General features: G+C 35.8%; 1 long non-coding RNA gene across 1 annotated transcript in view; it reads right to left on the bottom strand.

Moving 5' to 3' along the window:
* LOC109493058 overlaps positions 1–25,284 on the bottom strand; it is a 202,608-nt gene that overhangs the window by 152,080 nt on the left and 25,244 nt on the right. Inside the window, exons 2-3 of the long non-coding RNA XR_006588327.1 lie at positions 15,411–15,461; positions 2,552–2,641 (exon numbers count right to left, since the gene is read on the bottom strand). This is a non-coding gene — a long non-coding RNA (uncharacterized LOC109493058). The remainder of the gene's footprint in view (positions 1–2,551; positions 2,642–15,410; positions 15,462–25,284) is intronic.

Genomic DNA, 25,284 nt, shown 5'->3' with positions numbered 1-25,284 from the left:
ACTTCTCTTCTGTTTCTGCATATCCAGCTATAAAAAAATTCAATTCAAAGATCATCCCTTCCATAAATATTTCCAAAAACATGCAGTTACAAGAATCTTTATATTTTTTTCTCTGAACTACTTTAGCTGGATCTGTATCTCTTCCATAATGTATCTCTTTATATCTTGCATCTGATTACTTCTATTTGTCTGTAAGATGCTTGAAGACAGGGTTCCCTTTCTTACCTCTTTGGTATCCCTTGTACCTGGAAGTTTTTCTCACAGTAGGAACACAGTGAAGATAATAATACACATATGGCTAGTAATAAATTCTCCTTAAATAATTAATCTCAAAAAATATAATTGAATAGCTAAGGCTTATTAAGTGAAGCCAATAAGCATCAATTAACTGTTAACACTATCCCCAGCCACATGCATAGGCTTTGTGAGTTTTAAGGAATAAAAACACTTGATTGCTCCCCTTATAGCTTTTATAGAGTAGTTGGAGAGATAGATTTTTATACATGAAACTGGAGGACTCTGTAATCAGATGAGTGATTTTTTCCAATTACATCATCACCATTTATATGATGGAAGAAGATTCTTTCTTTACTTCTTAATTGTGTCCAATGACTCTGAACTTTAACAGCTGGAAGTGAACAGATTGACTGACAATAGTCAGTGGAAATTCATGCCTGGGAATGAGTTCAAAGCACTGTGATTACCAAGAGTGGGATTGTCAAAATCAAGTTTAGTCCATGGGGAGAAAGCTCTCATTATGAAGACCATCTAGACAGGAGATGGAGATGAATCAATGCAATTGGAGATTCAAGCTGTGAAACTGGAGGCTATTTGGGTGAGGTTTGATGCTGAGGTCACTACTGCATTTAATGGCTTTGTACTGCGGACAGTAACCACCAGGCAAGAGTTGGGAACAATTTGTCCCACTCTAGGAAGAATGCCAGTTGAAAGTGTGTATGTGTCCAGAATCTATCCTCTGACCTCCTCCCTGATGTTTACACCATTTAGCTCTTGACCCTGGCAATTTTCTTAAGTGAGCTTTGTTTAAACCAAAAATACAGAAAATACTTATTGACCTTTGAGATACTGGTTAGATAATTTATTTAGTTAAAAAATAAAATTGTATGAGTATGCAACCATTTATTTTAAATGAAATCTGGTACAGCCCTATATAACTTATTTAAATTATCTAGGAAAATATAGAAAAGTTGAAACTCAAAAATGAGTAAAGGTGCTCCTTAAACACTAAACACAGATATTTTTCAAATCTAGGAAATATTAACTATTATGAACCTGATGGATATGAATTATCAGAAACAAATAATGTTTTTCCCTGTGAAAAGAGTGTCATCCCTTTCAGGAGGAAGAATGCTGTTCTTTGTTTCATATCTGGCTCTCAGATATGGCTTAGAGATATGGTCTGTGCAAACCAGAAAACTGGATAAGCCCCCTTTCTCTACCTCTATAAGTAGAGTGCTGCCTTTTAAACATTACCAGGAACCTCACTTACACCAAATTAAAATATATTCAATGTTTAGTTAACTTAGCACCTCAAGAGTCCAGTTGATTTAAGAAAATATATATATGTTACTACTAGCCTATAGATACATTTGTTCACATTGGAAAAAGGTATTATCCTTTTAAGACATTTTATTTCCATGGTTTGGAAAGCTATTGTAATAACCTAATTTCATTAGGGCAGAGCATTTTACTATCGTTTATTATTAAATTTTCTTAATAATAAACAATGTGATGATGTCTATGTTGCATGAATGCTGCCTAGATGTTTGCAAAGCAAAGTCTACATAGCTTTTCTTGACAGAAATGCCTGACATTTCCAACTCAAGCCTCTTAAGTAGTTTTAACTCATTAAAACATAAAAATAGCCAAGGATGTCTTAATTTCTGAGTTCCTGGCAAGATTATTATATCACTGAAGTTATCTATGATTATCTCCCCCCCCTTCCTTCTTTCTCTGATGTGGGTTGCTATGACATTACTAGTAACATCAAAAATTTTAATGCAATGCAGCAAATAATTTTCCTATGAAAATTACATTTTATAAAACTACTGAATATCAACAATTTCATATGCTTGAATCTAATACAATGCTCATATATTAAAAATATTTTAAATGTTTATTCATTTTTGAAAGACAGAGACAGAGCACAAGCAACGGTGGGGCAGATAGAGAGGGGGACACCAAGAATCTGAAGCAGGCTCCAGGCTCTGAGCTGTCAGCACAGAGCCTGACTCAGGGCTCATGCTCATGAACTGCAAGATCATGACTTGAGCCGAAGTCAGATGCTTAACCAACTGAGCCACCCAGGCGCCCCATGCTCATACATTTTTTAAATAGATGGCCATTTAAAATATTTTTGGAATAAATTTGTTTTGTTTGAATGCTTTCAGATCACTCAATAGATGGTACATTTAAAATTATACATGTGGGTGAATAAAATTTTCAGGGAAGATGGAGTAGATGTGTTTTTCCCATTAAAATAAACATAAGAGGACTCTGAAAGGTAGAAAGAGAAAGACTAGATAGTGACCTTGGGATACAAGGATCAACATGTTGGTGAATTCTCCTGGTTTCTTTTTCCTTCATGCATTCCAGACTTGGAACTGAACCAGGCAACAACCTGGAAAAGGCAAAGTAAGCAGATTAAAACCAACAAGCAAACAATCAAACAAACAAACAACTCTAGTAAATGTCTGCTCACTCTAGGCTAGGGATCAGCAAAGAGGCAGATAAAATATTTAGACAAAAATCACTCTATTCCAGTCAAACACCACAGGAAAAATAAAAAACAAAAAACAAAAAAACAAAATCAGTGGTCTCCACCCCTACTCACTCCTACAAAAGACACATGGGGAACCTGGATCTGCACACTCACCAGGCTATAAGGAGTCACCCCAACCTCCACCTTATTGGGTGGTGTCAGAGAAGGCCAATAAAGGATTAGGGAGGCCAAGGCATTCTTTCCCCATCAGGTGGTTATGACCTCCTTCCTCTGCCCCTGTGGTGCCAAGACCATGGAGAGGAAAGTAACAAAGCACTATGCCTCTTCCAAGCCAGAGAAGAATTTGGAAGAGCTACTGGGTATTCTCACCCCACAGTAACTAGAAGGCTCTCTCTCATCTTACCCTTACCTGGCAATAGTGAAGCAACACTTCCCCACTTCTTTCCCCACTACATAAGTTTCAGAGAAATCTTGCTCAAACAGAAGTTTAAATAGGATCCAGAGTCTCATAACACAGTACTCTCATGTACAGGTTTCCATTGAAAATCACTTGTCATACTGAGAACCAGAAAAATCTCAACATGATTGAAAAAAATCAACAGGCAACACTGAGATGACACAGATGTTAGAATTATCTGACAAAGACTAAAAAACCCACACACTAAAATTAAAAACATAAAAACATTTAAAAATAGAAAGCCTCATGAAACAGAAAATATAACATAATAAAAAGTTTAGAATGCAAAAGCACAATAACTGAAATAGAAAACTCATTATATACTTTCAATAATAGAGTGGATGTGACAAAGGAAAGAATGCAGGAACTTGAAGATAAAACAATACAAATTAACCATTCTGAACAACAAAGAGAAAATAGAGAAAAAAAAATGAACACAGATTGGTAGGCCCTTAATAAAATTCCACTATTCATGTACTCAAGAGTCTCAGAAGAAGAGGGAAGGAGTGTAGGGCTAAAAAATTACTTGAAGAAATAAAAACAGAAAACTTCGTAAATTTAGCAAAAACTGTAAACCTACAGGTTCAAGAAGCTGTGATCTCAAACAAGATAAACTCAAAGAAACCCATGTCAAGACACATACACAAGCTTCTGAAAACTAAAGACAAATTTAAAAAGCAGAGAGAGAGACAGAGAGGGAGACAGAGACAGAGAGACACCCAATGAGAGATAGAGAGACAGAGGCAGAGAGAGACAAAAGAGAGAAATAATAACTTCTACATAAAGGAAAAGCAAGTGGAATGATAGAGGGTTTCTCATCAGAAACCAAAGAGGCCAGAAAGAAGTGGCACAACATTTTTCAACGCTAAAATACACCCAGCACCTGCCAACCCTGAATTCCTAATCCAATGAAAACAATCCTTCGATAATAAAGCAGAAATAAAGAAGGAAAAGAGAATCTGTCATAAGCAGACCTATCATAAATAAATGGCTAAAGACAGTTCTTTAACCAGAAAGGAAATGATAAGAGAACAAATCTTAAAATGCCAAGAAGGAAAAATAAAAACAGAAATAAAAATTTAAGTAAATACAAGACATTATCCTTCTTTGCTGCTGTCATTGCTACAGGCAGATGGGACCACCTAGCCATACCCTTTGTGGATCAGTGGCATGGAGGCTTGGAAAGTCTGGGGTTTTGTTGCTACTGCTGCCATTGCCACTGCCACCAGTAGTAGATCAGTTTGCCCAGCAGGCCGGGTGTGGAGCTGGGGCTGCATGGCAGGGTCTCTGCTGCTGCCAATGTGTAAGAATGCCTGCAGAGCCTCATTGGTGAAGCAGGAACCAGGACTCCACTCTAGGTCTCTTTTGGACACTGCCTTTCCCAGTTATTTGGCTAGAGAGAGCAGGTTTTCCTTGGACGTGTTTGTTGTTGTTTAAACCTGTTGTCAGTCACTGGGCTGCAGGCTTCATTGGTACTGGGTCAGGGGGTATATAGAAAGTAAAGAGAAAACTCAGGGACTTCATCATGTTGTTTCTCAAGTCTTCTTCTTTCTAGCTTTCCATCCTTTTGTCTATTGATAATTTCTAGGGCATTAGTTATAATTAAAGTGGAACAGCAGAGAAAAGTGAATCTGTACTATCTTATCTCAGAAGTAGTCACTAATTGTGTTGAATTAATATTTTTTCCATGTTTTGTCTATAGGTTTCATTTCAGAAACCTCTTATTCAAGGAGACTTCCAGACTCCCCACATTTGATTTGGTTCCCTCCTATGAGTTCCCATTGAATCCTATAGTCAAATAGTAGCCCATCTACTACAGTGCCAAGAAAAGGAAATATAATATTGTGAGAATATAGTTCTATGACAGAATGGATCGTGTTTGGTTCAGTATGTAAACCCTGGCATGCCTCATAGTGGGGGCTCAAAAAATGTTATTGAGCAAATGAATGAATGTTTGAATGAATCTGTGAATGAATGAATGAAAAATTGTTAAACTGAAGTGTAAGCTCTTTGAGAAATTATTTCTCATTCATTTTTTTTTCATCACAACTACTGGGAAAATTATTTTTATCTGATAGTTTCTTAAATAGAGACTGTTATCAGAGCATGGCTGTACTTTCAAAAAGAGCATAATGTGGGTCACCTGGGTGGCTCAGTCAGTTGAGCCAACTTCGGCTCAGGTCATGATTAATGGTTCGTGAGTTCAAGCCCCATGGGCTCTATGCTGACAGCTCAGGTCCTGGAGCCTGCTTCGGATTCTGTGTCTCCCTCTCTCTCTGCTCCTTCCCTACTCACACTCTGTCTCTCTCTCAAAAACAAATAAAGATTAAAAAAAAATTGAAAAGAAAAAGAGCATAATCTATCTGGCAATTAATTAACTAGGCTCTTTCCAGCACCAATAGTACATATACGCAAAAAAATAAACAATTGAACAGTTTTAATTTTAAATTTAAGTAATAACTAAATTAATTACATAAAATTAATTTATGCAATATATAGTAATACATATACAATAATTATGTAATACATAATTAATTTAATTAATTGATGCAAAATTAATTTTACATAATTTTAATTTTATGTAATTAAAATTTTAGTTTTGGGCACCTGTATCATTTGTGATTGAAAATTTATTTCTCAATCCAGATAATTTGTGGTCTTTTGGTCTGCAACCTAAAGTTTCATATTTCCAATACTTCATTACCTAGATGTTTACAGAAAAAAATATATGAAATTTGGGTTGGCCACATACATGGAAAAATAAAAATATATTTTGAGAAATGTTGGGTATTTATGACTTAGGAAATGACTTTCCTATCTATTCCATTTGTTCCTCTTTGTCTTTTTGTTCTCTTTTTCCTTCTCCTCTGCCTCTTCCTATCTCCACCCTCCTGTTTTCTTAATATTTTGCACTGTTCTATTCCAATCTAAATCTTTTGCTTAGCAAATATATTTTAGACACTTAAAATCAACATAGAAAGTTCAGCTTCTGTCATTATTTAGAACTCACTTGATTTTGAACTATATTCCCAATATCTTACTATTAACTATCCCATTGGCTGTACTTATCTGATTTGACCTGACCTTTTAAGCAGCCAATTCTTGGTCTCAAGTGTGAACCGCATTACTTAATCTGCTTATTCAGATAAGACATTATGGAAGATGCTGTGTCTTTGTATAAATACAGCTTCTTTGATATGACTTGATATACAGCGGATATTCCAGTCCTAAGGGATGAACCTAAAATATGGAAATATTTTGCTATAAGGTATTGGGCTAGTTTAACCAAAGGGAAAAGTAGAAAGTGGGTACTAAAGAAAAGCAAAACAAAACAAAACAAAACAAAAAACAAACAAAAACATTTAAAGAAGTGGTTCAGAATCTTGATCTGGCTCCTAAATCCTCATTTAGGAGACTTCCTAGATTGCAGAACTTATCTTCTCTCTCCCTTTCTACCTCTTCCCACCTCTCCTGCAGTCAGTTATATTCTCTGTTCTGCTGCTCCATTCAATTAATTCCCCTCACATAAGTAGCAAATTGAAAGATGAAAATCTCTTTTAAGACCAAGTTTTCAAAGTACACTGGTGTAATAATGAATCTCCATGAGTTTTCTGTATGTCATTCTGTTTAATAATAATGTCATTGATTAATATTGCCTACAATAGTAATGATAATTATAACTTATTTTATACTTCAGATAAATATGGTATCATCTCATTATAAGAGCATTGTCATTTCTGCAACAACATTGTTTCACTTTAGCCTACATTACTGATAATAATTATTCTCTGTCAAAAGTCATACCTATTTGTTACATTATATATAGAATAAAGCCTAAGAATTGTTCTATCTTGTCAAAAATAGGACAACTGAATCATATAGAAAGAATATTTTTAATTTGTTTATTCATTCATTCATTCATTCATTCATTCAGAGTGCACACAGAGGGGATGCAGAGAGAGGGAGAGAGTGAATCCCAAGCAGGCCCCGCATTCTCAGTGCAGAGCCTGATGCAAAGTTCAATCTCAGTAACTATAAGATCAAGACCTGAGCTGAAATCAAGAGTCAAACACTTAACCAACTGAGCCACTCAGGCATCACAATAATTTTTATAAAATGATCAGTATCTACCCTTTTATACAAGATGTTATTATATTTCAGCTTACTTGTTCATTAATGACAATAAGATTTATTATATATCCTAATAATGTCCCCTGCCCAATGTCATTTTACTGTATATTAAATCATGGCATTTTACCAATCACTAACTATGGCTTCATGAGGTAGGGAGAGTAAAGTATTATCTTAGCCCCGTGACTTTACAGCAAGGAAAACTAGATAATAGGGCAAATGGCAAGTCCTATGCTATTAAGTAGATTAAATTTTCCTTTAGATAAGTGGCCATTTTCTTAAGTTCAGGGGAACTCAAAAAGCACAATATAAGGATCTCAAACACTATGAGATTCTTCTTTTTCTTTTCTTTTTTTTTTTTACTTCATTCTTTTAAATATTTACTATATGTTAAATCTCTTAAGACCCCCACATCCAGGGAAAACCACTATTTAAATTTTCACAATAGCCTTCAAGTAGTTCTCTTCATTTATAGTGTATCGGATAAATACATGTAAAACTTGAGTATTAAAAATAGGATAAATGATCATTCATTTTGGATTGCCCTCTTTAACTATGTATTGTGAACATGAATTATATCTATTAAGTGATGCAGGCTTGAAATAAGATCCCAGTCATCAAAATGCTTATAATTGACTTTGAGGAATAAGACCAGCACAGATGCAAGAATACAATATTACTTCATGATAGCAAGACGTCATTCACTACTCAAGTCCCACACTGCACATCTGAGATGGCCCAGAGTAGAAACTTAAGAGATGTTATAAACAGATAAAAGAATGAGAGGATGGTTTAAATGTAGTAAAGCACAAAAACTAAAGAGGATGGGTTTGTTTTGGGTGGTCAGAGAAGCTTCAATGAGGAGGTAACTTCAGAACTGAATGACAGAAGGATCCAGAAAAAAGAAAGGCAGAGTTCTCCAGAAGGGCAACAAGAGAAAAGGCATACAAAAGGGACAGCATGAGATCTGTCTGGAGTATCCTTGCAGACATTGGGGCATAATGTGTATATATCATAAGGCAATCCTGGCTTGGATTCCATTGCAGGGCCTATGAAAGCTTGAATTAGAAGAGCATTTTATCTTTCAGGAATTTGAAAGCCAGTTTATATTTGTGATCAGCTTGCTGCGCATAAGAATTATATATGAATAAAATGTGGAATAAATTTGAGAAAGGGAAATGTGAAAACAGGAAGAGTACGATCGGAACAGTCTGAGCATGAAATAAAAGTGTCTGAAGCAGAAGGTAGCCATGACCAAGAGAACACAAGTAAATGAGTGTGGCTACACAGTGGGTACTGCACAAAAGTGGGGAGAGGTGTTATAGACTTTTGGCCCTGAAAAAGCAGGGAATGCAGGGGGTGCTTGACTGGCTCAGTTGGTGGAGCTTCATCTTGATCTTGGGGTCATGAGTTCGAGCCCACATTTGGTGTAGAGATTGTTTAAATAAACAAACTAAATAAAAAATCCCCAGAGAATGTATATAGAGAGGGCTGAACTGACATGTGTTGAGTCAAGCAATAGAAGCAGCAAGAGCATGCTGGGGTAAAAGGAAGAACATGTTAGACCTGGATCCACTTTTGACTAACTGTGCTATATTGGGGAACTGGCTCAACATTTTGATGATCAGTGTTTATATTTATAATTATAATACTAAAACTATCCTACACATTTGTACAAAGATTGAATAAAATAAAGCTTATAAAAGATTAACACATAGTAATCATTCTATAAAGTCTGGCAACTTTGATCAGCACTTTATATATGGTAACTTGGCTAATTTATTTTTTAGTTTCTTTAAAAATTTTATTATGTAACATTTAGTACATAACAAATTATAAATGCTCTGTATATTTTATGAAGCATGATAATAAACTTGCAGTCATGAGCTGACCATCCATTTTAAAGACTATAACAGAACCAATGTCATTAAAACCCCATGTGTCACAGTCATGGTCACAGATGAAACCATTACATTGACTTCATTCATTCAGTTAGTTATAATTATTTTTTATTTTTATTTTTAATGTTTGTTTTTGAGAGAGAGACAGAGAGAGAGAGAGAGAGAGAGAGAGAGTAGGGGAGGGCCACAGAGAGAAGGAGACAGAGGATCCAAAGCAGACTCCACACTGTCAGCACAGAGCCTGATGTAGGGCTCAAACCCACAAACATGAGATCATGACCTGAGCCCAAAGTTGGACACTTAACTGACTGAGTCACCCAGGTACCCCACATTGACGTTTTAAATGATTATTTGAGTCCTAATTCACATACAATCAAGTGCAGGCACCTTAAGGGTATAGTTCCATGAATTTTAAAAATATTTTTAATTATTTATAAAATGAAATTAAATGTATTTAAGTTATACAACATAATTTGATATATATATAGTAAAATTATTACTACTACAGTTGAGCTAATTAGCATGTCTTTTCCTATAGTTATTTTTGTGTATGTCATACAGTTATTGTTTTGTGTGTAATGAAATCTGAAATCTCTCTTAGCTTATGTCTAATATTCAATACAGTATTATTAACTGTAGTACTTGTGCTGTTCGTTAGATCTCTAGACTTATTTATCCCATATAACTTCAACTTTGTACCCTTGACCAGTATCTTTCCATTTGTCCTCCATCTCTCAGCCCCTGGTAACCACCATTCTACTGCTTCTGTGGTTTTTTAGATTCTACCTATGAGATCATGCAGGTATTTTCCTTTCTGTGCCTTGCGTATTTCACTTAGTATATCTTCCAGCTTCATTCATGTTTGCATCAACATGAAGTTCCTTCTAAATGAAAGCCAATTTATAGACTCCTAGAATTGATTTAACATTTTTCTTTCTTTATTTTTTTTGGTTGCCAAAATCTCCCCAATTATTTTTATTCCAGTATTATTAATAGTGTTACAGTAGTTTCAAGTGTACAAGAGAGTGATTTGACAATTCTATACATTACTCAGTGCTCACACCACAGTAAGTGTACTTTTAATGCCCTTCACCTATTTCAGTCATCCCTCCACCCACCTCCCCTCTGGTAGCCCTCAGTCTATTCTTTAAGAGTCTTTTTGTTTGTTTGACTCTTTTTGTTTGTTTCTTAAATTTCACATGAGTGGAATCATATGGTATTTGTCTTTCTCTGATTGACTTAATTCACTTAACATTATACCTTCTAGATCCATCCTTGCTGCAAATGGCAAGAGTTCACTCTTTTGTATGCTGAATAAAATATTCCATTGTGTATATGTATACTACCTCTTCTTTATCTATTCATTTATTGATGGTCACTTGGATTGCTTCCATAATTTGGCTATTGTAAATAATGCTGAAATAAACATGGGGGTGCATATATCTTTTCACATTAATGTTTTTATATTCTTTGGGTAAATGCCCAGTAGTAGAATTACTGGATGATACGGTGGTAACTCTCTTCTTAATTTTTTTGAGGAAACTCCATACTGTTTTCCACAGTGGCTGCACCAGTTTACATTCCCACCAACAGTGCACAATGGTTCCTTTTCTCCACATCCTCACCAACACTTGTGGTTTCTTGCATTTTTTTAAATTTTAGCCATTCTGACAGGTGTGAGGTGGTTTTTTAATTTGCATTTCCCTGATAATGAGTGATGCTGTACATCTTTTAATCTGTCTGTTGGCCACCTGGATATCTTCTTTGGAGAAATGTCTGTTCATGTGTTCTGTCTATATTTTATTGGATCGAGTTGTATCAGTTCTTTATATATTTTGGATACTAAGCCTTAATCAGATATGATACATTCAAATATCTTCTCCCATTAAGTAGGTTGTCTTTGAGTTTTGTTGATTGCTTCCTTTGCTGTACAGAAGCTTTTAATTTTGATGTAGTCCCAATAGTTTATTTTTGCTTTTATTTCTCTTGCCTCAGGAGACACATCTAGCAAAATGTTGCTATGGCCATTGCCAGGGCTCTCTTCCTCTTTTTTTTTATTCATTTTGAGAGAGAGAGCATGCACACAAATGGGGAGGGGGTAGAGAAAGAGAATCCCAAGCAGACTCTGCACCACCAGTGCAGAGTCCGATGGGGGGCTTGAACCCATGAACTGTGAGATCATGACCTGAGACAAAGTTGGATGCTTAACTGACTGAACCACCCAGGTGCCCCTGCTAGCGCTCTCTTCTAAGATTTTTATGGTTTAGGGCCTCACCTTTAGGTCTTTGATCCATTTTGAGTTTGTTTCTGTGTATGATGTAAGGAAGGGATCCAGGTTCATTCTTTTGCACATAACTGTCCAGTTTTCCTATGTAGTTCCATGATACACACACACACACACACACACACACACACACACACACACACACATATATATATATGTAAAGTCTCAATACCAAATGTGACAAGTATGACTACTCCCCTAACAAAGATATTAAATAATTATATCATGCTAAAACATTTCCTTTTACCCCTTTACAGTTAATCCCAACTACTCCAGTTCGTCCCAGGCAACCACTGATTTATTTTTCATACATTTATTTTGTCTACTTTAAAACTTTATGTAATGGAATCACTTGTTGTACCTGGCTTCTTTCACTCAAACCAATATTTAGATTCAGCCATATTATGTGTAGCTACAGTTTGTTCATTTTTATTGCTAAGAAAGCTGCACCACATAGAATATGCCACAACTCATGACATTTGGGTTGCCTTATGTTTTGGTTATTATAAATGAACCCGCTTTGAACATTCATGTATAAGATTTTTTTGTGTGTATGTTATGGAAACATAACAGCTAAATACCTATGAGTGAAAGCTCTAGGATAGACAAATATTTAGCTTTGTAAGAAAATGCCAAACTATTTTCTAAACTTGTTAGTTTGCTTGTTTTTTAACATCTCACTCCTACCTGAAATATTATGGGTTCTGGGAACTCCATACCCTCACCAACATTGGGTATTATACACCTTAATTTCAGACATTCTAATTGGTATAAAATAGGTATCTCATTCTGGGTTTAATTTTCATTTGCCCATGACCAGTCATGTTGAGCATCTTTTCATGTACTTATTGGCCAGAAGTACATCTTTTCTGAAGTGTCAGTTAAAGTCCTTTGTCCATTTATTTTTGTCAGGCTCTTTGTTTTTGTATAATCGAATTGTTAAGAGTTATTTATAAATTCTGAATGCAAGTTCTCTGTCAGTTATATGCATTGCAAATATTTTCTCCTGGGCTGTGATTAGCCTTTTCATTTTTGTAATGAAAAGAGTAAAGAGTTTTAATTCTGAAGAAGTGCAATTTATTAATTGTTTTCCTTTATAGTTTGTGCTGTGACCTCAGAAATCTTTGTTTACCCCCAGATTGTAATGATTTTCCCTGGTCTTCTGGTAGAAGTGTAATAGTTAAACCAGGCTTCTAGCGAGGTAGACATTACCCTCATTTCAAAATTATGGAAAAGACAGGCAGGGTAGTAAAAACCCACTCATATTAATGCCAGGACTGCCCAACTTCCTAATGAGTTATATATTTTTTAAGTGCTCAAATTACAGTTTATAGTAAGGGACAGTGGAAAAATGATAGGACCTAAAATTGAAATTCTTGAAATCTAACCTCAAACACTCTACATCTCAGCTGTGTGACCTTGTGTGGGTAACTTCATTCCTAACTGAGGAGTTAGAATGGAAAGCCTTCATGTTTCCTGCAGTTTGAATTTCATAAGTAAGCAAAATCCAGTTTCCTCTATTGCGGACTCTTAAGGGCCAAACACAGCTGCCTGTGGAAGCTTCTCTTGTATATTGTAAATGACGTGTAAACTCCTTCAGCCCAGCAAACAGAGGGATGCAGGCGCTGCTGTGCCATTTCACCCCGGTGGGCTGGCCAAATTCCAATCCATGTAATTGCATTCCACAGCTCCTGCCTCCCCTGCTGGTTCAGTTGGGATGGGGTGAGCGGTTCCCAAACCCAGCCCTCACTGCCTTCTTCAACAGTTGGGATCTATTGCTCTGTGCTATGAAACAACCATCAGGCCACCCCACTCCCAAAGTGGCTTCTGTGTGCAGTCCCAGCCTGTGGATTCCCAGGAGGGTGCTTTTAATGGGGGCAGCCCTGAAGTCAAAGTATTATGTCTCTGGTTACTCCCTCCATGCACTGAGAAGAATCCCAGGGTCTGGGAAACATAAGGAACAGTGATGTAAGTGAGGACATAATTTGGAAGGAAGAGTGCATTTTTTTTAATACTAAGGGAAATGGAAAAAACATGGTTCTAGGCAGAAAACAAATGCAACCTTGTGTTTACTTCCATGGGGCTGCTGCTCCAGAGGTAACCTTGCTAATTAGATTTTGTGTGTGTGTGTTTATGTGTGTGTGTGACTTTGTTATTAGATGTTTGTTAATGAGTTGCACCATCTCATCTTGCCTGCAGTCTCCCTGGGCTGCTCTGAAACTCTGCGTAGAGAAAACAGAGTAAGGTGCCTGTACGGGAGACACATATTTGTCATGAATGCAAGCATACATGCTGTATATTGGACATTTCAAACACTCTGAAAGCCCAATGAGGCAGATAGGCTAGACATCTTTGACCTCTAGAAGAAACTTAGGATCCAACCTGGCTGAAGAGTAGGTGTGGTTATATAGTAGATAAATTGTTACCTGTGACTTAATCTTGCCTGAGGCTACTGCTATTGGAATAGTAATTCATTGATTTTTTTCCTAATCTTTTCCCATCCCAGAACTTAAAAAAAAAAATCTTTCCCATGTCTTTATGCTTTATGAATAACCTTATTCAATCAATTCCAGAAAACCATGAAGTTTAAGTTTAATTCTAAAAGCAATGCCTTTACTCTCCTTCCTTCTTACCTGCAGTATGGGAACCGCACTTCTCTGAGATACTCTCCAACTGTGTCAGTGTAAGTTTATAGTGTGCATTTTGTATATGTGCACATTCATGAGTGTGGTTCACTTCTGTGCACTGAAATTATAAGTACTGACTTGAGAAAGAAGTTGCTAGTTTACAAATTACTTCACTGACAAAATAAGAGAAAAAGAGTTCTCTTGTTTGAATGAAATATATTTGCCCTGAAGAAGAGCAGAAAATGCCACCCCAAAATATGCCTCTTTAGAATAAGAATTATTTTGAGCAGATCATTATTTTTTTAAGTTTACTTATTTGTTTTAAAAGAAAGAGAGAGAGTGAGCAGAGGAGGGGCAGAGAGAGTGGGAGAGAGAATCCCAAGCAGGCTCTGTGCTGTCAGCATGGAGCCTGATGCAGGGTTAGAACTCACAAACCGTGAGATCATGACCTGAGCTGAAATCAAGAGTCAGATGATGCTCAACCAACTGAGCCATCCAGGCGCCCCTATTTTGACCTGATTATTTCAAGAAACTGAAGACAGGAGAAGTTCTGAAAACAGACTAGAAGTTACAGGTTTGTAAGAGAAATTTACATTTATAAAGGAAAGCTCCGTTTGTAAGTGCCTCCCTTTAAGCACCAGGATGAGGAGGATGACTCTAAATCATAATAAAATCTTATCAGTGGAAAAGCACAGACTTAAATCTGCATAACAATCTTTGCCTTTATTTAATTTGCTTTTCCTAGTAACCTCCCAGAATTCTGCCCCCCTCCACACACATCATTTTTCTTTTGTCTTTAGTTTAATATGGCATATAAGGTGGTAGGTGGGGCCATCTTAGGAAGTTTAATTCATTTTTTCTGGGTGTCCCTCAGGTATATGTGAGCTATACATACATGTTAATAAACGTTTGTTTTTTTTTCTTGTTAATTTCTCTTTTTATTACAGGGGTCTCAGCAAGAACTTAGAAGGGTAGAGGGAAAATTATTTTTCCTCCCCTTATACCCTTCATACCATTACTAAATTTGGCAAAAGTTTCTAATTAAGAATTGCTCTTAAAATGAAGAGCAGAAACAGTTTATTATCTCCCAGAAATATCCCCCTTTCATCTTTTATAGTGCTGTCTTTGTTTATTTTGTCATCTGTTATATCTACTTACAAATTGCCTTTTCTTTTAACTGTACTTTTTTAAAGGTCCCTGCTGCCAGGAAGCAGAGACTGCCATGAAAATATTATGCCAATAGCTTTAATGCTTATTGAGCCATTACCTTTTTGCAGTAAAATCCATCTTGTCTTTCTATGACCCACAGATAAGCAGTCTGTAGAAAAAAAAAGAACAAAGATGATGATGGCATAATTCTAACTACTGCACTAACTTAATTTCTCTGGGCTAATCATGTAATTTTTCTGGCTCAATTTCTAAAATTTGAATATCTGTCTCACTGAAATCACAAGAATATAGAAAAAAATAAATACATTCATTCAAAAATATTTGTTGAGTTCCTGCTACAAAGAACAAACAGAAACAGTGTTTTTGTAACTTTGATGTGTAAGATGTATTTCCTGCTCTCAAATCTCATGTTCTAGAGAACACAAAATGTAGAATGAAATAATTGAATAAAATGTTTTTAAAGGCACAATGGGATCTCCATGGAAGCCTCCATGGAGAAAGTGACATTGGAGATGAGCCTAGAACACAGTGGGGTGGACTGTATCATAACTGGAATAACTGGAGCAGAACTCTTTCAGAACTGCTCTAGAAATAATGGTTTGAAATAATGGTTTAAAAGAAATAATGGTTTGAAATGGAGAAGCAAACAGACTGAATCAAATGCAATATTTTGGAAAGTGCTTTGTATAACCAAACATGCAATGCTAATGAAAAATGATCACCACTATTACAGACCCAGTGGAGTCTATTTTGAGGACATTTTCATTTCAGTATTATAAATCTCCAGAGGAAAATACATGGGCACTTAGTGTTCTGTTTTTGTTGTTACAGTTTCATTTGTTTGTAAGCACTGTGAAGCTGGGGACAGAAAGAGGTTGAGGGCAGAAGCCCTGAATAAGACTTCTAATCTTCCTCTCTAGCTTCAGCTTTGCTCAGAGGCTTTTTGCTCATCATCTTCTATGGACTATGCCTCAAAATAATAAACATAGGCACTTAAAACCATCTGAATTTTCTTGCTAAAAGAAATGTTGTATTAGGTTCCTAGGGCCACAGTAATAAATTACAACAAACTTGGTCATTTAAAACAACAGCAACATTTATCCTCTCACAGTTCTGGAGGCCAGAAGTCCAAAATGAAGAACTACACTCCCTCTGAAGTCTCTAGGAGAAAATCCAGCCATGCCTCTTTCAGCATTTGGTATTTGGTGGCTCCAGATGTTTCTTGGCATCACTATTCTATTTGTTTGCTAAGGCTGCCATAACAAAGTACTGCAGACAGGGTGGCTTAAATAACAGAAATTTATTTCCTTATAGTTCTGGAGGCTAGAAATCTAAGATGAAGGTGTCAGCAGTTGGTTTCGTTTGGAGCCCTTTTTGGCTAGCGGATGGTGGTCTTTTCCCTCTGTCTTCACATGGTCTTCCCTCTATGTGTGCCTATATCCTAATCTCCTCTTTTTGTAAGGACGCCAGTCATTGGATTAGGGCTCACCATAATGATCTCATTTAACCTTAATTATCCCTTTAAAGGCTTTAACTCCAAATGCTGTCATATTCTGAATGCTGGACATTATGGCTTCAACATATCAATTTGGGGGGGGGGGGGTCACAATTTAGCCTATAGCAACTATAGTCTCTGCCTCCATCTTCATATGGCCATATCCTCTTTCTGTTTCTTCTCCTCTTCTATCTGTGTTAAATCTTCCTCTGTCTTTCATAAAGACACTTGTCATTGGGTTTAGGACACACTCGAATGATCCAGGATTATCTCATCTCAAGGTCCCTAGCTTAATTGCATCTGCCAAGGCCCATTTTCCAAATAAGATCACATTCACAGTTTCTGGGGAATATGGCATAGACATATCTTTAGGAGAGCTATCTCTATATGCATTGCAGTTGTGCACCACTAAAATATTGGTTACCCAGTCTTTCATTCTATTTTCTTTCTTGTTAGTAGTATAAACCATTTTATACTTAAATTTAAATAAAGATAACACTTTTTTTTTGGGGGGGGAGGGTAATATACCACTATACAGAGACAGTTACTTAAAGCATAATCAGATGTATTTTGGCTTATGTGGTACTTTTTAACCTTATCTTTTAATACCAAAAGTTCAGATACCATGAACATTTCTGGTTCTTGGCTAAGATTTAACAAGTTTTTCTGTCCTATATTTTGAGAAAAGATAGCAAGATGTTTCTAAGCAGTAAGATTTGTAACTGCTAAAATACTATTACTTTGGTTCTAGTTCATTATTGAAAATCTTTTTTGTTTAACTATAGATACAGGTCATCTATAAATTCACTTATTTTGATTTAACTATTTATGCATTGGCAAAAAAGTAAATAAAAACCATGACTATAATAATCTAAGATATATAGCTATATATCTTAGATATATAATTAAATCTATTATTAAATTAACAAATATTTATTGGACAAGAAACTATTATGTGCCCAGCTATTGGAAAAGTAATACTATCTACACAGTCTATGGATTCTTACTGTACTTAAAGGCAGTATCACATTGTTTTGTGCTAAGATTCACACAATCATGAATTAGTCTTACAGGACAGAAATTAACATGTTTTCCAGGCTAGTAAGAGGGATATGTAGAAAGTAGTAAAATATTAGGGAACAGTTTGGAGAGATTAGAGAAAAGTGTTCCTGAGAGACTATGACATTCAGTAAGAAAAGAAAGCTAGGGCTATTTTAGAATGGTCTTGGTTTAGCATGCTTAAAAATTTGCATTTGTTCATACAGGCAAAACGATACTATTGATAATGTTTCCAAAATAGGGGCAATATTGTATAATACAAATCTAGAAATGCAAATATAAATTTGGCACACATCTGCAAAGCAAGAAGTAAAATTAATACCAATACCAGATTGTCTCAAAGTACGTAAAGGGAGACCAAAATATATGAAAGGTATACTTTGCAAAGATGCTAGCTCTTCCCTTATAATTTGATAAATTCAATGTAACCTCAATTGATATAATTTCTGTTTGTTGTTTTTTAACTATAGAAGCTACCTCTATGTTTCAAATGAAGTGGAAAATACTTTTTTTAAAAAATATCTGTACTTTTGTATTAAAAGAAGGAAATGTATAAAACATTAAAATATATCATAAAACTGCTGTAATCAAAACAGTTTGTCCCTGGCATAAGAAAACTAACAGATCAATAGAAGAGAATAGCAGGAGGGGGTCTATAAATAGTCATGAGTATACATAAGATTTCACTATATGAAGTCATTATTATAAATAGCTTTACCCTTAACTTTTTTCATGAAAACTATTGATAAATCAAAGAAAAACATAACAAAAGAATACAAAAAATATACTACAAATGAACAAACTTTTAAGTGTTTCAGGGGAAATGATTTTTGATACAAGATTTAAAAAACATAAACAAATCATAAAAGTTTTTTAACAGATAAAATAATTTCTGAGCAAAGATAATCATTGACAAGTACAAATATCACCTGAGAAAATATCTTTGCAATTTCTGTAAATGACTTATATTAAATATCACTTAAAAATCAATATTTAAGGGGCACTGGGTGGCTCAGTCAGTTAAGTGTCTGACTTTGGCTCAGGTCATGATCTTAGAGCCTGTGAGTCCAAGCCCCACATCAGGCTCTGTGCTGACATGACAGCTCAGAGCCTGGAGCTTGCTTTGGATTCTGTGTAACCCTCTCTCTCTGCCCTTCCCCTGCTCACCTTCAGTAGGTCTCTCTCTCTCTCAGAAAATAAGTAAACATTTAAAAAATCAGTATTTTAAAAGATCTATAATTACATACTTATTTACACGTATCTTAAACTTCTTACAAATAAAATTCTGAAATAAAGAAAATTTTGAGCAGGTATTTATGAAGGAAATATGAATAACTTTTAAGTACATAAAACGAATTGGTAGGAGTATGGAAAATATGCTCTCTCCTTCACATTTGGTGTGAAGTACAAATTGATGCAACATTATTATATGATAATTTGGAATGTCTATCAAAATGTGAAATGTGTGTTCTTGGTCCGAGCAATTCTATTTTTAGGAATTGAACTCATAAAGACACTGAAATAAACACATTAAGAATTTATGCATAAGAATATTTACAGCAGAAGTTTCTGTATAACTAAATTTGTAACATCCTAGATGTTCATAGGGAAATCATTCACCTTCCCATTCAATATATATTTATTTAGTACCTTCTTTTTTTTTTAAGTTTATTTATTTATTTTGAGAGACAGAGAGCAGGAAAAGGGCAGAAAGCAAGGGAGGGAGAGAGAAAGAATCCCAAACAGGCTACGCACTGTCAGCACAGAGCCCAACGTGGGGCTCAAACTCACCAACAGTGAATTCATGACCTAAGCCAAAATCAAGAGTTGGATGCTTAACTGACTGAGCCACCCAGGTGCGCCTAGAGTTTCTAGTTTAAGTTGGGCAACTGGTGGGGCAATCAATAGTTTTTTTGGTTTGTTTTAAAAGCATAAGAACAGCCTTGTTGAACAGATATTGAGACAATTTTGGATCTCTTCTATTTGATATAATTTGCTGAGGCAGAAATTTCTAAACAATAGGTGGAAAGGATAATAGAAAATTGAAGACTACCTCTTGTTGACATTAAATTCAGTGTTTATATAATTACCTATAGAAATGAGATAAAATAGTACACTTCTCCAAAGGTACATCTTTCCCAGTCTTGTAATTATTGACATAATTGTGGATTTCATTTCACTATCTGCTACTTTTTCTATCTTCTTTTACTGTTGGGATACAATACAGAGAATTTTACTAGTTGGATAGTCCAAAGTATTTATAGTTGGAAACCACTAATCAAGTCTCACCTTCTTGTTTATAATTATGAGGGAAATAAATCAGTTTTAAATAACTTGCCTTTTACTTATCTATCAAGGGATAGCATCTGTACTTATAGGGTAAGAGTGGTTCTACAGCCATTGCTTGTGAGGCATTTTTTACTTTGATTTCAGGTATATGAGATTGATTTTAAAATGTACTTAATGAGGGGTGCCTGGGTGGCTCAGTCGGTTGAGCATCCGGCTTCAGTTCAGGTCATGATCTCAGTTTGTGGGTTCAAGCCCCACATCGGGCTCTGTGCTGACAGCCTGGAGCCTGCTTCAAATTCTGTGTCTCCCTGTCCCTCTGTTCTTCCCCTGTTCATGCTCTGTCTCTCTCTCTCCTTCAAAAATAAATAAAAACATTAAGAAAAAATTTTTTTAAATGTACTTAATGAAGAGGAGCCAAATCCACAATTGTCAGAAACTAAGAGTTACCTGATGTGAACAAAATAACAAATTACTTAAGACAGTTCAATGACAACAGTGTTAACTTTAAACAGAGCAAAGAACAGTTTTATTTAAATAAAAAATGAGTTTATTCAAAAATAGAGGAATGTGATTCAGAAAGAGCAAGGTAGGGCAAACCACAGGCAAGTCCAAAGAGATGAAGGGAAGGTCGGCTTTTATCAGGTTTTAGGAGGAAATTAGGGAGGACTCTTCCTGAATAAAAGTTTATTGGAGAGTACAAGAGTTTGGGGTTGTTGCGGTTTCTCAAGTGCCTTGTTGCTGGGACATGGATAGATCTTACTTTTCTTCAAGGCATGAGATAAATTCTTATGTCAAAAGTATCCTTTCTCATCAAAAATAGCTCTTACCTTCCTCTTTCTGCAAGGAATGATACCTGGGTTAGAGCACCCCCTTCAGGACTTCCCAACTCTATTTTAAATGACATTTCCTTTATATACTTTCACAGGAGGATGGCTCATTGATTTCACAATTCCCAAAATCCATTGAGTGTTGAACTCGTTTTTGAGAGGATGGAATTTATTGCTTGGGTCTCAAATTATGAACTTGATTTGGGTTGTTTTGGTTAGGGATGAGTATTCACAGGCATACATCAGGTTTGGGATGAGTGACTTTAAGCACATTTTTTTTTAAACAAAATTTCAATTTGGCAAAACTCAAAACATTCTTTTTTGTCAACCATTTTCCCTTAATTATTAAACCCATGTGGCTGCTAATGGAACTTAATCCATGTGTTTTTCATTCACTTGCATCAATTCATCAAGCACTGTTTTGTAATAGCGTTTGACGTGAAAGAAGCATTCTGGGGCCTTTTTCTTAGAAACAGGAAGTGCTGTTCTGCCAAAAAGTAAATGAACTCTAACCCTCCAAAATTTAAATTCCATTTGAAATGCTGAAGATAAAAAAGAAGCACAGAATTTAAGTTGGCAAAACATGTTCCCCAATCCTTCATTGCTTCAGTTTTACTTGTGGAAAATTACCTGGTGAATGCTAGGTTGGGTTTGTTTTCCCTGCTATCACATAGCTGATTATCAAAGCACATGAAGGGAGAGCGTTTGTTTTGACTGAGGCTGATGTTTCCATACCCACAAATATTTGATAGGCTTTTGGTGAAATTCTCTTCATCCTCAGGAACAGCTGCAAATACAGAAAGGAAAAACCCTGCTTCTGATCATACCTTACTCTATTGTACCCATCAGAGAATTTCTTTTCTCTTTTCTGGGTTAGGCAATCAGCTATAAGTGGTGAGGTTAATATGAACAATATTAGTATAATTTGTTTTTATTCTCTGGGGCTGGAATCTGGGCATCTTTTTCTAATTTTTATGTGTGTATGTATGTATATATGTATTCATTCATTCCTCATTCATTCATTGATTCCCCAGAGTGATTATAATGTACAGCCAAGTTTAAAAATGGGTTTCCAGCTCCCTCAATGTAAAATCTCAACACTCATCCCAAATATTGATTCAGAATCTTCCGTTTAAAGAGATCCCCGGGTGATTCATGTCAACAACACATTTGAGAAGCACATTTTTAAAAGGCCAATTCCTGAGTCCACCATCAGAGATTCTGATTTAACTTGGCCTGAGCATTAGCATCTTTTTTTTTAAACTCCCCAGGGGTTTCTAATGTGCAGAAAAGTTTGAGAATGACTCCTCTAGGCTAGTTTATGGAATCTCAGGTTCGCTGAGTTTAAGAAAATCATTGTCAGGGTGATAACCTATTTTCTACCCAGTAGGGTAGAAAAAGATGACCAATGATCTTGTGGCATCTCTACCTATTTCTAGAGGGAGTGGATCATCACCCAGGTAAAATGACTCCCTAGAAAGAATTTCCAAACTATCACCTCTAAGAAAGTCTCACATCACTGGAAAAGCTGCCTTTAGTGTTTCATTGATTTTCTTTCTAGACTTTCTCTTTCAAAATGCAAATCCTCCCATGAAGGTAAATATCCTCATCACTGCAGTATAAATAAGGATGCTCAGTCACTCTCCTCTGATTCACTGGAGTAATTACTCTGAAACTGAAGGTTGTAGTGTTCAGTAAAACTGTGTTTGAATAAATCCCCAGTTTAGAGGAGAGAAAGAAATGGCAGCCACTCAGAGTGAGTAAAAGAGAACTGCAATGTCTGAAGCTGGGGTGGGGGACTCTGGCAGCCTTCCTTTGACAGATTAGCTGGGTAGGACTTTAAGGCAGTGGGAACAATTACAGTTGATTTGTAATGCCTATAGTGGCAGGAGGGAGCAAAGGGCTGACATGAGGAAATTTGGATTTTAGGATTAAGAAAATAATAATGAATTAGAAATGTGGCAGGTCTTTGGAATGGCGTCTGGGCTGCAGGATGCGTTTCATTATGTGAATAAATGAAATGGGTAATGATTTTTAAAAACCAAGACTCAAAAGAAACAGAAAGAGGATGGTGAAAAATAAGCAGTAAAACAATCAAATTGAGAAAGCATGAATAGAGGACCAGAAGAAAACAATAGTAAAATCAAAGTTGATTCAAAAATCCTAAGTGTATTTATAAAAAGGTATCTAAAGAAAAATAATTGGGAGTTGTTTTGTTTTTTCTTTTTCTCCACATCACCCTCTACACCTGTGCAATCATCATGTCCCATTAAATTTATTCCCTACATGCTTTCAAATTAACTCACTGGAATATTCCATCACTACTGAAACCATCTTAAGTTTCCCTTTCAGGTTGGCCTCACACCCCATTCCCCACCTGGCAGGAAGACTAGCATATATGAAATTCACAACCACGTAACAGTCCTCAATAAAAGAGTGAATCCTCCACAGCCCTAAACACTTGGCTCCTATTTCTTCAGTCTTGTGTGTATTAACTCAACTGTGAAATAAATTAATTAATAATTCCGGCCATCATGTGAGATGTTTCCACAAACTCTCTTTTGTCACTCAGAGTAAGCCTGTGAAATGGGTGTTATTACTGATAAAGAAACTGAAAATTTGGAAAATTAAGTGACTTATTCACAGTGGATAATCAGGAATTTCTAATTTCATATTAAGCTGAAGTTTGCATATGCTAGTCAAGTTAGTATATTTATTAAGACTGCAAATGTATGAAGAATAGTAATTTGAAAGGATGCCAACCTTACTTGTTTAATGTTTAACTAATGTTATATGATTATGATTTATTCATTCAAAAATATTTATTGAACACTACTTGATATGATTGGAGCTTTGATAGTTAGACTTCAGTATTGTAGCAACAGAAAATTTGAGATGTTTCATGTGTGAAATAGACAATAAGTAAATAGGCAAATAAATTTACCACTTCTGTTCCATGCATCCTGGACTAAATAATTAAGACTAATAGTTTTACAAAGCACAGCTATAAAAAAACTGTACAAAATGTTAAAAAAGAATGCTTGTGAGCATTATTGAGCTAATATGATAGTAAAGGATTACCACATGAGGATTTGGGGGAAGAAAGATAAACAGGGAATTAATCCTAACATTTGTGGACACTTTTCCTTTAGCCAAAAAAGGGAAAAGCCAGGAAACTAAGAGTGTAGGATGTACTCTTAGCAGCCCCAATGAACTAAAAATTCAGGTGGTAGAGTGCAGGCCCCTCCAAAGGGGAGGCAGTAGTGGTAAGCCTCTAGGTTGTGAGTTTGATTGTGACAGATTGCACCACAGAAGAAAAGGTGCTCTAGAATTTAAAAAGACCTTCATAGGCATTTCAGTTCAATGCTGAATTATCTCATTCGTTCAAATTAGATGGGGGTAATGCAGGAATTCTAGTACACCCTAGTGCATAAGTGCACATCTGGCACACACACACACACGCACACACACACACACACAATTACAGGGGCATGTGGGTAGAAGAGTCTAACTTTGGCTCAGGTTATGATCTCACAGTTCTGTGTTGCCAGGTGGAAACTTTGGATTCTGTGTCTCCCCCCCCCTCTCTGCCCCTCCCCTGCTCGCACTCTCTCTACCTCTCAAAAATAAACAAACATTAAAAAAAATTACACAACATTCTAGGCCTCAAATTCTTTCTTAAAACAAATCTGCAAATGGAGTATCAAGTGCACACTCCAAAATAACCAGGAACACTAAATGACAGGAAACATGAGTTTTGTATTGGGATGAGAGGAAGCAGTGGGCAGGAAAAAGAGCAGAAGCGACAGAAAGTAGAGAGAGAGACAGTGAAGGACTCCAAATATTGGAATTATCAGATTCAAATGTTAAAATACTATGCTTAATGTGTTCATATAAATAGGAGACAAAAGGGATATTATTGGCAGAAAACTGAAAATTCAAAAAATAAAATAAAAACTCAAAAATTGAAAAATACAGCAACAAAAGTTTAGAATGCAGTGGTTGGGTTTATTGCAGATATGACACAACTGAAGGGAGTTAATAGTAAACTGGAAGAAAGGTCAAAATACAATAAGCATTATGAAGAACATGAATAAATAAATATATTGAATACACAGAAGAAGAGACATGATGAATGGTATGAGATCTGAGCAATACCAGTCAATACATTTATAAAATAAAGAGCAAACATGTAGAACATTTGAGCACAATGATTAGAAAATGTGACCTAACTAGGATATATTGGACATTGTAACTAACAACTCCAGAATGCATAACTATCAAACATACATGAAAACATT

Source organism: Felis catus, chromosome D3, assembly GCF_018350175.1.
Source record: "Felis catus isolate Fca126 chromosome D3, F.catus_Fca126_mat1.0, whole genome shotgun sequence".
NCBI classification, from domain to species: Eukaryota; Metazoa; Chordata; class Mammalia; order Carnivora; family Felidae; genus Felis; species Felis catus.
This window is presented reverse-complemented; position numbering and strand designations above follow the sequence as displayed.